Below are 16,541 nucleotides of genomic sequence, written 5' to 3' on the forward strand. Positions count from 1 at the left end.
TCTCTTTATTCAACCCGCCTCCCACCCGACCTTCACCCGCACAATATTTCAAGACCCTAACAACCGATGTCCACTCGATGCATATGTGTTTTGTTTCACAGGATGTCTAGCCCGCATTTTCTGTACTTGATGCACATTTGCTTCGCTTTTCACCTAGCTAAAAGCTAGCTAGTTGGAGTCAGTGTCTCTACTTCTCTGCACAATTTTAATATATTGAACACATGCGGTACACAGAATGCGCCGCAGCCTAGTGCGGCATCCCCAACATAGAGTTGCGGACTGCTCCATTGACAATGAATGACTTCCGCTGGAATGCAAAGAGTTCGACACATCTGGTGGACATGAGGTGTAAACTGCCCGCCCCGCGGAAGTAACCACGGGGACTACGGGTTATGAGTGCACCCGGGCATCACTAGCCCACCTGCCTGCCTGTGTCACTGATGTTATGTTCTCCAGACCACAGATCCACAGCCGCTGCCCTCAGCCTGTTTATTAGTTTGGGGGATATCAATCACAGACGGAATTGAGGTTGTTTCCCTTAGTGATGAGGTTAATAGCGGCTACTCCGGGGTTGAATACAGAATCCCAAACAATTACACTCCCTCATCAGGCTACCAGCTACTAACCCCTCATAGAGGGAGAGGCAAATCAGGGAGAGAGTTAACACACATGGGCAGACCTCTGGATCTTTTCTCAACGATTACTGCGATAGTCCTTCCAATCAACTTCACTTCTCCCCACTGTTTCTGGTTTCAACTGGTCACTTTTAAGCACAGAGAACTTGTTTTCACATACACAAACACATAGATCACCTGTTATGGCTCACTGTATACCTGTGGCGTCCTCATTGCTGCTGACTAGAAGGAGTTTAATGATATACCGTTAATAGACTCTTAAGGAATTATTCTGACTAGAAGAGGTTAGTGATACACTGTTTCTAGAATTATTTGTTACACGCATGGCTAGTAAGCTGGAATCCATGTTGATTACAAAGTGGAAGATGGATATTGAACTTTTACCAATGTGTTACCACTTGTAAATGTATTGAGGAGTGGTATTAAATTAGTATTTGTTGGGGGTGTCTATTGGCTGTGAGAGTTGATGACGTCACATTAGTGTTACAGGTCTTATCTGATTACAGGGTGCAGGGTGTTCATGTTTGATCCAAAGTTAGATTTGTGGATGACATCTAACTCCCTGAAAGCAAGTCTGTAAATGTTATACAGTCTATTTGATCATAACACTCCTCTTAGGTGCCCAACGTAAATGTTTGACTATCATATCAGATTAATCTGATATAGGCTACTTTCTTGGAAAACAAACCTCAGATCCCTTCCTAAGATCTGCATAAGTGTGGCTGGCAAAAGCTGGCGAGTAATTGATCTATTCTGACAAGGTTTAGGGTGTTTCATGTTTCTCTCTCCTGTTTCCAAGCCTGCTTCCCTGCAGCCAGCCATGCCAGGAATCTTGGCTCAGCCTCGTACCCAGCAGCCAAGGCCAAGGTTAGGCCCCACTCAGGTGGTCCACATACCCAGAGGAAATGTGTAATGAATGGGTTACAGATAAACCTGGCTAGCCTGGCCTCTATGAAAAAGGTCCACATACACGGAATAGGCTCCCTATTACATGGCGTGTGTGTGCATGTGAGCCTCCCTAACACGTGTGTGTGTGTGTGTGTGTGTGTGTGTGTGTGTGTGTGTGTGTGTGTGTGTGTGTGTGTGTGTGTGTGTGTGTGTGTGTGTGTGTGTGTGTGTGTGTGTGTGTGTGTGTGTGTGTGCGTGCGTGCGTGCGTGTGTGTGTGAGCATGCATGTGTGCCCATGCGCACGTGAGATGCATAATGCATTGTAAACTCATCAGATAGGACCTATTAGAGGTGAAGTTAATGAAACCGTGCTGATTAACAATCTCAGGGTGCAGCTCCACCATATGCCAGTCTCCTCTCATACCCGCCACAGAGAGGACACACCAGGCAGAGAGGTTTCCTGGCATCCCGCCCACTGACTGGGAAGTAGGAGCACTACTTCAACTGGTCAGACGACTCGCTCAGTCAACGATAGTCGCACACCAACATCATACATACTATATATGCACATAGAGTTCAGTCATACAGTATAATGTACATATTAAAGGTTTCTATCCTCTACAAAGTCCTGTGCGATATGGCTATTATGGTGAAGTGGAGTGTAATCCTTGCTAGACTGACATTATCACACTTAATTACGCACTCACACACACACACCTGCACTCACACAAATACACATACACATACACACATCTCTCACCTACCCTGTTCAACAGCTGTTGGTCAGTAACCTATCTGCCCCTCCCAGTCTGAGCTGTCTTCACTCTGACACAGAGTGACAGGTCTCTGCCCCCCTGTCCACACACACACCTCCATGCCACACACACACAGCCACACACCTCTGTGACACACACACAGGCCAAGAACCCAATAACACCCACCTCACACCCTCTCCTCCACCCAGAGACCACTGCTCCGCCAATCAGGCTTGAGCCAGATGGCCACACATGTTGGGTCTCACCCCCATTATCCCAGAGGGCAAGTTGCTGGGTCTACCCTGGTTGGAGCAGCCACCACCTGGCCTGGCCCAGACACTCAGTTACTGACCCCCTGGCTAGCTGCTGTGGCCTGCCTGCCTGCCTGCCTGCCTGCCTGCCTGTCTGTCTGCCTGTCTGGCCTGTCTACGGTTGAGCTAAGGCCCACCCGGGCCTGGCCTGAATGCCAATGAATTGGAAGTAGTGTCGCTGCTGGGCCGAGTGCGTCCATGTGTGTTGTCCATATCCCCTCTGTATGGAGTAGCTGGCGGAGTAGTGGAGGGGAAAGATTTAGCTGGGAGCGATAATGATGAGGACTGATTATTAGTCAATTACGGCCACTTTGCCCGGGCCTTGGCGCTGGAGAGTGGGGGAGTAATCCTATTATCAGTGATGTCTCGATAATGGATTTAGTGTGTGTGTGTGTGTGAGTGTGTTTCTTTTCTTCCCTCTCTCTCCGGTTATTGAATGCTGAAAATGTCATCTCCATGAGCCCTGTAATGATGTTTTGGGCAAGAGGGAGAAGGAGTGATGGAGAAGGGGAGGGGGGTGGAGGAGGGGAGAGATAAGATCTCATTTCAGAACTACAGTCTCAGAACAAGGCCTGTCATTTCCTTCAGCAACACGGGATCAACCTCAGTTCTGCAGTGGTCAGCTATTCATTCTCTCTCTCTCTCTCTCTCTCTCTCTCTCTCTCTCTCTCTCTCTCTCTCTCTCTCTCTCTCTCTCTCTCTCTCTCTCTCTCTCTCTCTCTTTCTCTCTCTCTCTCATATTGTTTTTATCTTGAAAGCAAACACTTTCTTGCAGGGTGGTAAGTTGTAATGGTAGATTGGTTGGGAGGTACACATTATTATTGCGGGTGTAGCAGGGTGTTGCACAGAAACCACTCGTCCCAAGAAGCTGCACCATCTCTCTTTCTGTTGTCAGCTAGTGGCACATCTGTCATGATACATGTGTGTGTGTGTGTGTGTGTGTGTGTGTGTGTGTGTGTGTGTGTGTGTGTGTGTGTGTGTGTGTGTGTGTGTGTGTGTGTGTGTGTGTGTGTGTGTGTGTGTGTGTGTGTGTGTGTGTGTGTGTGTGTGTGTGTGAACATCTGTCATGATAACCAAGATGGAGAACATCTCTCGACTTCACTCCACTTTACACAGCTGCTTGCATACAGAAAATAACCAAAGGACCAAACTTTAAATGCAAACTACCACTACCAACAACCTTCCACTCCGTATTTGTGATATGAATTAGAATATATTGGATGTGACTTGTCACAGATATATGAACCATAAACGACACATGCAGGCTCAAGCAGAACATGCTAAACAACAGTAGCATATTGTGTCGGTCTGTCTCACTATATGTAGTATTGAAAGTGATGGGTGACGCGCTTCTCCATGCGATAGCAACGCAAACGTGCGAGCACACACACACACACACACACACACACACACACACACACACACACACACACACACACACACACACACACACACACACACACACACACACACACACACACACACACACACACACACACACACACACACACAGCTTTCAGTGTCACCTCAATGGCTTGCGCCTACTTGCCATCGAGGCTGCTCGCTGATGCTTCGGAGCCCAGCGCAGCAATCGGTTATGAGGCATGCAAGCAGCATACGTGTGGTGCATGTTCTGTGTTACGTGACAGGATGTAGTGGTTTATGGCCATGTGTTTCATTTCCACTCATACATACATGCATGCAGCAAGATATGGGACATGTTTAAAACATTAGCCCCAGGTCTTCTTATGTTTTATAGAAATACATCTACATATGGCACAAGGTGTCTAAGGCTGTGTCCCAAATGGTCCCTATTACCTATGTAGTGCATTTCTTTTGACCAGGGTCCATATTGCTCTAGTCAAAAGTAATGCACTTTAAATAGGGAGTAGGGTAGCATTTGGAACACAGCCCATGAGTGTGTGGTTGGTTGCACTATTAAAGACATTTAGAACGACGTTACACATTTGTCTTGATCTCTGACACCTGTGTGATGTTGTGATGAATCATTCCCTGTGATGTGCCATATCTACCCAACACAGGTCATAGCATGTACTATAGCTTGTACTCTAGCATGTACTATAGCTTGTACTCTAGCATGTACTATAGCTTGTACTCTAGCATGTACTATAGCTTGTACTCTAGCATGTACTATAGCTTGTACTCTAGCATGTACTCTAGCATGTACTATAGCTTGTACTCTAGCATGTACTATAGCTTGTACTCTAGCATGTACTATAGCTTGTACTCTAGCATGTACTATAGCTTGTACTCTAGCATGTACTATAGCTTGTACTCTAGCATGTACTATAGCTTGTACTCTAGCATGTACTCTAGCATGTACTATAGCTTGTACTCTAGCATGTACTCTAGCATGTACTATAGCTTGTACTCTAGCATGTACTCTAGCATGTACTATAGCTTGTACTCTAGCATGTACTATAGCTTGTACTCTAGCATGTACTATAGCTTGTACTCTAGCATGTACTATAGCTTGTACTCTAGCATGTACTATAGCTTGTACTCTAGCATGTACTCTAGCATGTACTATAGCTTGTACTCTAGCATGTACTCTAGCATGTACTATAGCTTGTACTCTAGCATGTACTATAGCTTGTACTCTAGCATGTACTATAGCTTGTACTCTAGCATGTACTATAGCTTGTACTCTAGCATGTACTCTAGCATGTACTATAGTTTGTACTCTAGCATGTACTATAGCTTGTACTCTAGCATGTACTCTAGCATGTACTATAGCTTGTACTCTAGCATGTACTATAGCTTGTACTCTAAAGTGTACTCTAGCTTGTACTATAGCATGTACTCTAGCTTGTACTATAGCTTGTACTCTAACGTGTACTCTAGCTTGTACTATAGCATGTACTATAGCTTGTACTCTAGCATGTACTCTAGCTTGTACTATAGTTTGTACTCTAGCATGTACTCTAGTATTGACTCTAGCATGTACTCTAGCATGTACTATAGCTTGTACTCTAGCATGTACTATAGCATGTACTATAGCTTGTACTCTAGCATGTACTCTAGCATGTACTATAGCTTGTACTCTAGCATGTACTCTAGCTTGTACTCTAGCATGTACTATAGCTTGTACTCTAGCATGTACTCTAGCATTGACTCTATCATGTACTCTAGCATGTACTCTAGCATGTACTCTAGCATTGACTCTAGCATGTATTATAGCATGTACTATAGCTTGTACTCTAGCATGTACTATAGCTTGTACTCTAGCATGTACTATAGCTTGTACTCTAGCTTGTACTCTAGCATGTACTCTAGCATGTACTCTAGCTTGTACATTTACATTTAAGTAATTTAGCAGACGCTCTTATCCAGAGCGACTTACAAATTGGTGCATTCACCTTATGACATCCAGTGGAACAGCCACTTTACAATAGTGCATCTAAATCTTTTAAGGGGGGTGAGAAGGATTACTTTATCCTATCCTAGGTATTCCTTAAAGAGGTGGGGTTTCAGGTGTCTCCGGAAGGTGGTGATTGACTCCGCTGTCCTGGCGTCGTGAGGGAGTTTGTTCCACCATTGGGGGCCAGAGCAGCGAACAGTTTTGACTGGGCTGAGCGGGAACTGTACTTCCTCAGTGGTAGGGAGGCGAGCAGGCCAGAGGTGGATGAACGCAGTGCCATTGTTTGGGTGTAGGGCCTGATCAGAGCCTGGAGGTACTGAGGTGCCGTTCCCCTCACAGCTCCGTAGGCAAGCACCATGGTCTTGTAGCGGATGCGAGCTTCAACTGGAAGCCAGTGGAGAGAGCGGAGGAGCGGGGTGACGTGAGAGAACTTGGGAAGGTTGAACACCAGACGGGCTGCGGCGTTCTGGATGAGTTGTAGGGGTTTAATGGCACAGGCAGGGAGCCCAGCCAACAGCGAGTTGCAGTAATCCAGACGGGAGATGACAAGTGCCTGGATTAGGACCTGCGCCGCTTCCTGTGTGAGGCAGGGTCGTACTCTGCGGATGTTGTAGAGCATGAACCTACAGGAACAGGGCCACCGCCTTGATGTTAGTTGAGAACGACAGGGTGTTGTCCAGGATCACGCCAAGGTTCTTAGCGCTCTGGGAGGAGGACACAATGGAGTTGTCAACCGTGATGGCGAGATCATGGAACGGGCAGTCCTTCCCCGGGAGGAAGAGCAGCTCCGTCTTGCCGAGGTTCAGCTTGAGGTGGTGATCCGTCATCCACACTGATATGTCTGCCAGACATGCAGAGATGCGATTCGCCACCTGGTCATCAGAAGGGGGAAAGGAGAAGATTAATTGTGTGTCGTCTGCATAGCAATGATAGGAGAGACCATGTGAGGTTATGACAGAGCCAAGTGACTTGGTGTATAGCGAGAATAGGAGAGGGCCTAGAACAGAGCCCTGGGGGACACCAGTGGTGAGAGCGTGTGGTGAGGAGACAGATTCTCGCCACGCCACCTGGTAGGAGCGACCTGTCAGGTAGGACGCAATCCAAGCGTGGGCCGCGCCGGAGATGCCCAACTCGGAGAGGGTGGAGAGGAGGATCTGATGGTTCACAGTATGGAAGGCAGCCGATAGGTCTAGAAGGATGAGAGCAGAGGAGAGAGAGTTAGCTTTAGCAGTACGGAGCGCCTCCGTGATACAGAGAAGAGCAGTCTCAGTTGAATGACTAGTCTTGAAACCTGACTGATTTGGATCAAGAAGGTCATTCTGAGAGAGATAGCGGGAGAGCTGGCCAAGGACGGCACGTTCAAGAGTTTTGGAGAGAAAAGAAAGAAGGGATACTGGTCTGTAGTTGTTGACATCGGAGGGATCGAGTGTAGTTTTTTTCAGAAGGGGTGCAACTCTCGCTCTCTTGAAGACGGAAGGGACGTAGCCAGCGGTCAGGGATGAGTTGATGAGCGAGGTGAGGTAAGGGAGAAGGTCTCCGGAAATGGTCTGGAGAAGAGAGGAGGGGATAGGGTCAAGCGGGCAGGTTGTTGGGCGGCCGGCCGTCACAAGACGCGAGATTTCATCTGGAGAGAGAGGGAGAAAGAGGTCAGAGCACAGGGTAGGGCAGTGTGAGCAGAACCAGCGGTGTCGTTTGACTTAGCAAACGAGGATCGGATGTCGTCGACCTTCTTTTCAAAATGGTTGACGAAGTCATCTGCAGAGAGGGAGGAGGGGGGGGAGGGGGAGGAGGATTCAGGAGGGAGGAGAAGGTGGCAAAGAGCTTCCTAGGGTTAGAGGCAGATGCTTGGAATTTAGAGTGGTAGAAAGTGGCTTTAGCAGCAGAGACAGAGGAGGAAAATGTAGAGAGGAGGGAGTGAAAGGATGTACTCTAGCATGTACTCTAGTTTGTACTCTAGCATGTACTCTAGCATGGATCAGGTTGCTCACATAAAAGAGGGAAAAACACTTTTTCTCACAATATCAGAACAAGCACTTTACTTGGGTAAGGGTACCCTGCCTACATAAGGACTTCATAACACATTAATAACCCATAACATTCATAAGCAGTACATAACTATTTCAGTGCATTGTTTTAAAAAAAGAGAGTTTTTTAAACATACATTGAATACCTGTTTTCTTTGTGTCTTTTCCATTGGTTCATTTTCCCGGTTATCGCCATCACCATAACTGAGAAGCTGTGTTGTCCATCCATGGTCCAATCTGGACGGACAGTGGTGGTGGTGTAGTGATGGCGCCGGCACTGGCCCTGTGACATTCAACACACAGGGAGAAGACAGAGAAGAGAAGAAGCTCATTACACACGTTAAGGAGCTCTGGGGCCTAATTAAGAGAAGCTCATTTCCTACATGCACGAGGAAAGAATGGCGCCGTCATTTTTCATTATTAATACTTTAACAACGGCTGACCGGCAGCCAGCCCTGACGGAGGGAATCTCAGGCCCATCAATTAACCTCGATCCTGGGTTGCCGCTGTGAGGCTAGGTAGCCTCCCCCTGGAGGACGATAAGGGAGGGATGGAAGAGGCGGGTGCAGCTCGGACATATGAATATTAATCTCTTCACCTTTGTCGTTTGGGACAAAAGGGTCGATGGCTCTAAGGACTAGCGATGACCTCTCTTCGTTAGTGACCTTTACCACCCCTCTGTCTCACACTCACTCGACCTCTTGCTCCTCAGATCCCTTGCAACTCTAGGAGGAATATGATGATGTCTCAGATTTTGACCTTAGCCTCATTTATGTATTTAGGTCTTTAGTATCTGCATGTTGTAGAATCATCAATCAAGTCTGTCTCAGAGTGGTTACAGACAGTTTTAGATAATGGTTTAACTGGTGAACGGATGAGGGTACTAGGACAAAGGTGAAATTATGAGCTATATCATTCATCTGCTTTGATAACATCCCATTCTGAAACTGAACTGGGGCTGTATGCATCAAGTGTCTTATTGTAGTGCTGATGAAGAATCAGTTTAGCCTTTTAGATCACAATTAATAAGATAACATGGACGGGGGTGACCTGATCCTAGATCAGCACCCCTACTCTGACACGTTATAAATACAGATCCTGAAGTGCATCTGTGAAGAACCTTCTAATATAACATTGTATTCTGGACAAGGAGATATTGAATTTAATACAGAACATACTATTTCAGCAAGAGCTGAAGGGTTTTTCTCATCTACAAACTGATTTGATAGAACAAAAAAGGCACACTTTAAAGCATGGCACTATGAATAAAACATGACATCAACAGAAACAGCTAGTAGTTTCCATTACCTCCTGTCCCTGGGACCCAGGATGCAGCCACAGTGAGACTCTGAATGAGTCCCAAATGGAACCATATTCCCTTCATAGTGCACTACATTTGGTCAAAAGTAGTGCACTATAAAGGGAATAGGGTGCCATTTTGGATGTATTCACAGTGAGACAAAGTAGTCTGGCTACCACTCTCACTGACTCACTTACCCCCCTACCGCTTCTACTGAACGAATTCCCCTAGCGCCCACTGCACCATGTCATCTGGGTGCAGTATCTGTCTAATGTATATGAAATCAAAACATAGGCAACCACGGTGCTCTGTGCCTCCTGAGGCACCTAAGGTCCAACAGTGACCACTGTACCATGTCATTTTGGGTCCACTAATGTATCTCTCTCTAACGTATATAATATAAAAACATGGTTCTTTCCATGGTGCTCTGTCTGTCCCCTCTGGGGTACCGAGGTAGGTGGGTTGGTGACGTCTGTGACCCAGCTGTGTGGCATCCGTGCAGGGGACATTGGGGTGGTTCTGCTTCTGGGAATACACAGAGACAGAGCCCTTGGCGCAGCTGCCGACTGCTGCCACCTCTTTGCCCTCCCCTCTACCCCAGTCCTCTGCTCATGTCCTCATGTCATGTCATGACATGAGGGCATGAGCCACTGTTGCTGTGTACTGCTGTCCTCATAGGTCTGGCCTAGCCTAGATAGTGTGGTTCCTTTCACTTGAGAGACCTAGGCTGTGTCCCAAATAGCACCCATGGGGGTGCTATTTGACTAAAGCCCTAGTGTACTACATAGGGAATAGGTTGTCATTTGGGATGTAGGCCAATACGACCCACCACAAAACCACCTACTCACTCCCCCACCCCCATGGGTAAAGGAGGCAGATGTCGTGATGACTCCCCCTTACTGGGTCCCTATGGAGATCAGGGATAATAGGGTAGTGGTCCCTATGGAGTGGTCCCTCAGCAACAGAGCTCTAGCCTAGTGCACTCAGTGCTCTCTGACATTCTGAGAACGTCAACATCTGGAGCCTTTATAACTTCCAGCTTCCAGTTTATCCTAGGCACAGATCTAGGATCCCTTCTCCTACCCTAATCCTAACCTTAAATTATTAGTGGGGCAACATCCAAAACTGCCCAAGATCAGCGTATAGGAGCAACTCCTAACTTCTACATAGTTTAACACTTGGTAAAACTTAATCACGAGAGTCCTGTAAATGTTCAACTAACTAGCAACAATTCAGTAACTGCTGTTGACTAGCAATATGGAAGCATCTATAGACACGCAACTAAATATTGATTGAATATCAGATGCATTTAAACTGCACCTCTACTGATAAAACTGCGCCCCAAATGGCACCCTATTCCCTGTATAGTGCAGCCCACAGGGGGCTTGTGTAAAACACAGGAAATAGGGCGCCATTTAAGAAAATCATATCAAATTGTATTTGTCACATACTTCGTAAACAACAGGTGTAGACTAACAGTGAAATGCTTACTCACGGGCCCTTCCCAACAACGCAGAGAAAGAAAATAGAGAAATGATAGAAAAGTAAAACACGAAATAAAAATATTAATAAATACACTATGAGTAATGATAACTTGGCTATATACATGGGGTACCAGTACTGAGTCAATGTGCAGGGGTACGAGGTAATTGAGGTAGATATGTACACCGTTGTTGACAGGTGTATAAAATCGAGCACACAGCCATGAAATCTCCACCTTCCCAACAAGTCAGAAATGCCACCTTCCCAACAAGTCAGTCCGTAAAATTTCTGCCCTGCTTAGAGCAGCCCTGGTCGACAGTAAGTGCTGTTATTGTGAAGTGGAAATGTCTAGGAGCAACGGCTCAGCCATGAAGTGGCCACACAAGCTCACAGAACGGGTCCGCTGAGTGCTGAAGCAGGCAGCGCGTAATAATCATCTGTCCTCGCTGCAACACTCACTACCGAGTTCCAAACTGCCTCTGAAAGCAACGTCAGCACAAGAACTGTTAGTTGGGAGCTTCATGAAATGGGTTTCCATGGCCGAGCAGCCGCACACACGCCTAAGATCCCCATGCGCAATGCCAAGCATCAGCTAGAATGGTGAAAAGCTCGCAGTCATTGGACTCTGGAGCAGTGGAAACGCGCTCTCTGGAGTGATGAATCACGTTTCACCATCTGGCAGTATAGCGGACGAATCTGGGTTTGGCAGATGCCTGGAGAACGCTACCTGCCCCAATGCATAGTGTCAACTGTAAAGTTTGGTGTATGAGGAATGATGGTCTGGGGCTGTTTTTCATAGTTCAGGCTAGGCTCCTTTGTTCCAGTGATGGGAAATCTTAACGCTACAGAATACAATGACATTCTATACGATTCTGTGCTTCCAACTTTGTGGCAAAAGTTTGGGGAAGGCTTTCCTGTTTCAGCATGGCAATGCTCCTGTGCACAAAGTGAGGTTCATACAGAAATGGTGTGGAAGAACCTCAAACCCATCGAACACCTTTGGGATGAATTGGAAAGCTGACTATGAGTCAGGCTTAATTGTCCAACATCAGTGCCCGACCTCACGAATGAGTGGATGCAGTTATAGCAGCAAAGGGGGACCAACTCCATATTAATGCCCATGATTTTGGAATGAGATGTTTAATGAGCAGGTGTCCACATACCTTTGGTCATGTAGTGTACTTAATTAGGTAACCAAATAGCTACACGGATGAACTATTTAGCAGTTTTATAGCTTGGGGGTAGAAGCTGTTCAGGGTCCTGTTGTTTCCAGACTTGGTGCATCGGTACCAGTTGCTATGCGGTAGCAGAGAGAACAGTCTATGACTTGGGTGGCTGGAGTCTGATACATTTTTAGGGTCTTCCTCTGACACCGCCTGGTATCCTTTATACCAGGGGGATAAAAGAGTGCAAAGCTGTCATCAAGACAAAGGGTGGCTACTTTGAAGAATCTCAAACATAAAATATATTTTGATTTCTTTAACACTTACATGATTCCATAGGTGTTATTTCATAGTTTTGATGTCTTCACTAATATTCTACATTGTAGAAAATAGTAAAAAAATAAGAAAAACCACAGAATGAGTAGCTGTGTCCAAACATTTGACTGGTACTGTATATATTTATTTATTTTTCTGTTTTGCATGTTACTTAATACATTTCACATATCAGTTTTCAAACAATGTAAAAAAATATATAATAATTGAGTTAATAAAGCCGCATACAATCATAGTCTCTTTTTAGCTTTTTTGAGTAAGGCAGCTCCAAAATGATGGTGTTCAGCCTAGCTCAGTGCTTTCTGTGGTGGTGGTGCAGCAAGCGGAAAATACGGAGTGTAGGGGTTGGTAATGTTCGCTAGTTGCACCGTGATTGGCTCAGTGTTCTAGTGTTCTGTCGCTCATGGGGACACGACATCACCGCAAAATCTACAGGTAGAGATCGAAAATTCAATCCTCTTGGGTGCTGCCATAGACTTACATTAGAAGTGCCCATCCAAGTAGTCTCATGGTCATTGGCCACAGATAAAATTATATCAAATTACGTTATCTACAGTAGCTTTGATTGGACAGATCATCATACTTTCAAAATATTAGCTAGCAGTCATCATCATGAATCAAGTGTTCAATCTACTGGCAAATCCTTTTTAATTCTTGTCATATGAAGAGAAATAATTAAGAAAAATTATAGATAAAACGTATCGGTGCTCATCGGCCATTGGACATAAACATTACACAACAAATTGGAAATCGCAAATTCAACAATGAGTGGTTTGGAAGGAATCAGTGACAGTGGCTAACGACAAGCATTTCAAAGCAATCGCTAGCCTGATATTCAGTGGAGTGGCTGTGTGTCTGGGACTAAGTGTCTCTTTTCCAAGTTTAAAATGATATACTTTCAACATTGTCCATGCTGTCAATGAAGCATGAGTTGTGCCGTGCTTGAAACAACTGTTAACTCGGAACTGCGAAGTCTTGAATTCACTACAGTCAAGTTAACTGGGAATTCGAGCTCCGACCTGAGAAATACGTTTTGAATGGTCATCCAACTCGGAATTGTCAGTTGTCTTGAAAGCACCATAAATCCACAAAATTTGCCCACGAAGGACCGACGTGCCACCTTCCTGTTCAAGTGAGCACAGCACAACAAGGTGAGTCCATAAAAGTATTGTATGCTGCTGCATAAATGATGTAATATGCCAGGGAGATATGTATACTGTAGCTAAGAAAGTAATACTTAGTCGGAAAGGGGGATAACTAGTCAGTTGTACAACTGAATGCCTTCAACTGAAATGTGTCTTCCATATTTAACCCAACCCCTCTGAATCAGTGTATGTTGTGTAGTAAGCTGTTAGTAGCCCATGTGCCTCACCTAATAATTTGCTACCTTTTCACCTCATAACTTAGCTTACTGTTTTGACTTGGTGGTGCACATTTAGCCTATAGCCTGTTTCAGAGAATTGCTTTCATTGTCTGCTTATATACCCCCTTTATTTATCGTACGGTTCTGACTTGGTGTACAGGGAGAATACTGTAAGAACGTCCCATGTTCTGAATTCTGTCACTGTACATTTCAAAAGTGCTGAACAAATAGATTTATTGACTACGTTCGTCCTAGCTAGCTCATTAATGTCTTAATCAAAATTACGGATTGCCTCTTATCCGCTCTTCGTCCCCTTATGCCATAGTTTGTACATCTCAATTGTCAGTACAAATCACATATGTTAAAGCAAGTCAGCCATATCAGTTATTTTTTTAAAGGCAGTAAATGAGAAAGAATTAACTGTTTCATTACCAGACAAGGCTCGGCTGATAGCCAGGTGTAGTAGTGGTAAGGTGTTGGGACTGCTGTCGGGACTCTGCTGTTGTGCCTGGAATCCGGAGTCTCTTTTCAATACTTTTCTGCATGGATTATCTGAGGATGGGGGCACTCTTTACAACGTGGGGCACTGTTTATAACGTTGACATCAGCAAACCGCTCACCCACACAGCGCCATACACGTGGCCTGCAGTTGTGAGGCCGGTTGGACGTACTGACAAATTCTCTAAAATGATGTTGGAGGTGGCTTATGGTAGATAAATGAACATTCAATGTTCTGGCAATATCTCTGGTGGACATTCCTGCAGTCAGCATGCCAATTACATGCTTCCTCAAAACTTGAGACATCTGTGGTATTGTGTTGTGTAACGAAACTGCACATTTTAGAGTGACCTTTTATTGTCCCCAGCACAAGATGCACCTGTGTAATGATCATGCTTTTTAATCAGATTCTTGATATGCCACACCTGTCAGGTGGACAGATTATCTTGGCAATGGAGAAATACTCACTAACAGGGATGTAAAAAAAAATGTGCAGAACATTTGAGAGAAATAAGCTTTTTGTGCACATGGAACACTTTTGGGATCTTTTAGTTGAGCTCATGAGACATGGGACCAACACTTTACATGTTGCATTTATATTTTTGTTCAGTATAGTTAATAGACCAAGAAATAGTTCCAAACCTCTCGGCCAATAACAGCAGCTTTTCAGTTATCCCATCCGGGGCTCAGACCACTCCCAAAGTCCAAATTATTGCTTGAGAAATTTCCCTTTGCTAATGCACTATTTTTGGTTTATTTTTTTAAACAATTTTAATAACATTTTAAAAAATCACAATAAGGTAGTTAAATTGTTACCCAGAAATGATTATATTGAGGTAAAAACAGCTGCATTGGGCCTTTAAAACCTTGCTTTGTCAGCTTCATTAGTTAAATGTATTACAGTGGCACACCAGTGTGAATGATTTGGCTAAACACTTGCCAATAGCCAGAGGCTGAAATGAAACTTACATTAAATTAAAATATGGCCTGTGCCTTTGACTTTCTGGCTTGGCTAGTAGCATCTAACTGGGCTACATGGAACATAGACATACGTTTTACAGAATCAAACCAACCATGTTGTCCTTCCTGGCAGTGATTCGTGTAGTATTGATAAAATTAACTTAGAGTACAGCAACAGCTGCCCCTTGGGTTGTCTTATCCATCATGTCCAATGCAAGTTAAATCAACACCGCTACAATCCACGGGGTGCACGCATACAGCATGCATTGTGACATTATGATCATCAAGTATCCTTAGTGTTTTACAGGGTCTCCTTCCATGCATACACCACAGTGTGATAAAACAGGACCAGTAGAACGCAAGACGTCAAAAATATTTTGTCTTTGGACGGATATACACTCTCTCAGAGTCTGATTCTTGTAAAAACATTTAATAAAATATACTTAAAAAATCCGCAGGTCTATCCAGTTAGTACAGTTAACTGAATAAGTCTTTGGCTAGTGACAGCGTTAGACTTGAGGGTTGTTGGAGGCATGAGTCTGGACATTTCGACGGCATCCCAAATGGCGCCCTATTCCCTATATATCGCAGTACACCCTATGGGCCCTGGATTAAAAATAGTGCACTATAAAAGGGAATAGGGAGCCATTTGGGACAGCAGCCTTCCTTCCACATTGATGTAAATACACAGCAGGTGACTGTCTCCTAGTAGCGTGCAGGTGAATATTTTATATGTACTCTATAAATCCTCCATCGACATCAACTGAAGGGAAGCCGGTTAGTTTAAAGTGCCAGTTTAAAGCAGAAATTGGGTTCTCTCTCTCTCTCTCTCTCTCTCTCTCTCTCTCTCTCTCTCTCTCTCTCTCTCTCTCTCTCTCTCTCTCTCTCTCTCTCTCTCTCTCCCCATAGTCGACCTCTTTGAATAAAAAAACACCTGATTGAGTGAGTGTTTCCACCCCTTAATGAACCATTCCCTTCACTCTCAACCCAAGGCATTCAGCAGAAAAAAAGTAGGATGGGGGATAGGTCTTTTTCAGAATTTGTGCGCCTGGTGCTGTGAATTAGCTACCGGTGCGTTTTTCTCCCCAGACATGCTTGCTGACAGCACACAGGCCAGCACTCAAAAATGCTTATCAGTACAAAAATGAATCTACTACCTTTCATTACCCAATATTAGCACAAGTAAAACCATAAATAAAAACACTACTGAATAAATAAATGCTTTTTCATGGAACTGATTTTGGCACACAAGGTCCTCTGGGGTGCTCTACCTCCCCAAGCTGAGGGTTTGCATGTGTGAGTGACTCAACCTATTTGGCACTAGTCCCGCTCTCCCTCCCTACATCCCTAGCATCTCAATCCTCTTACTCCTCAACTGTGGGAGTTCTCCTCTCCCCCCTCCCCACACTCACCTCAATTTCATCTCCCTCCCCCTGTTCCTTAACAG

The sequence above is a fragment of the Oncorhynchus keta genome, chromosome 19, assembly GCF_023373465.1.
Source record: "Oncorhynchus keta strain PuntledgeMale-10-30-2019 chromosome 19, Oket_V2, whole genome shotgun sequence".
Taxonomy (NCBI): domain Eukaryota; kingdom Metazoa; phylum Chordata; class Actinopteri; order Salmoniformes; family Salmonidae; genus Oncorhynchus; species Oncorhynchus keta.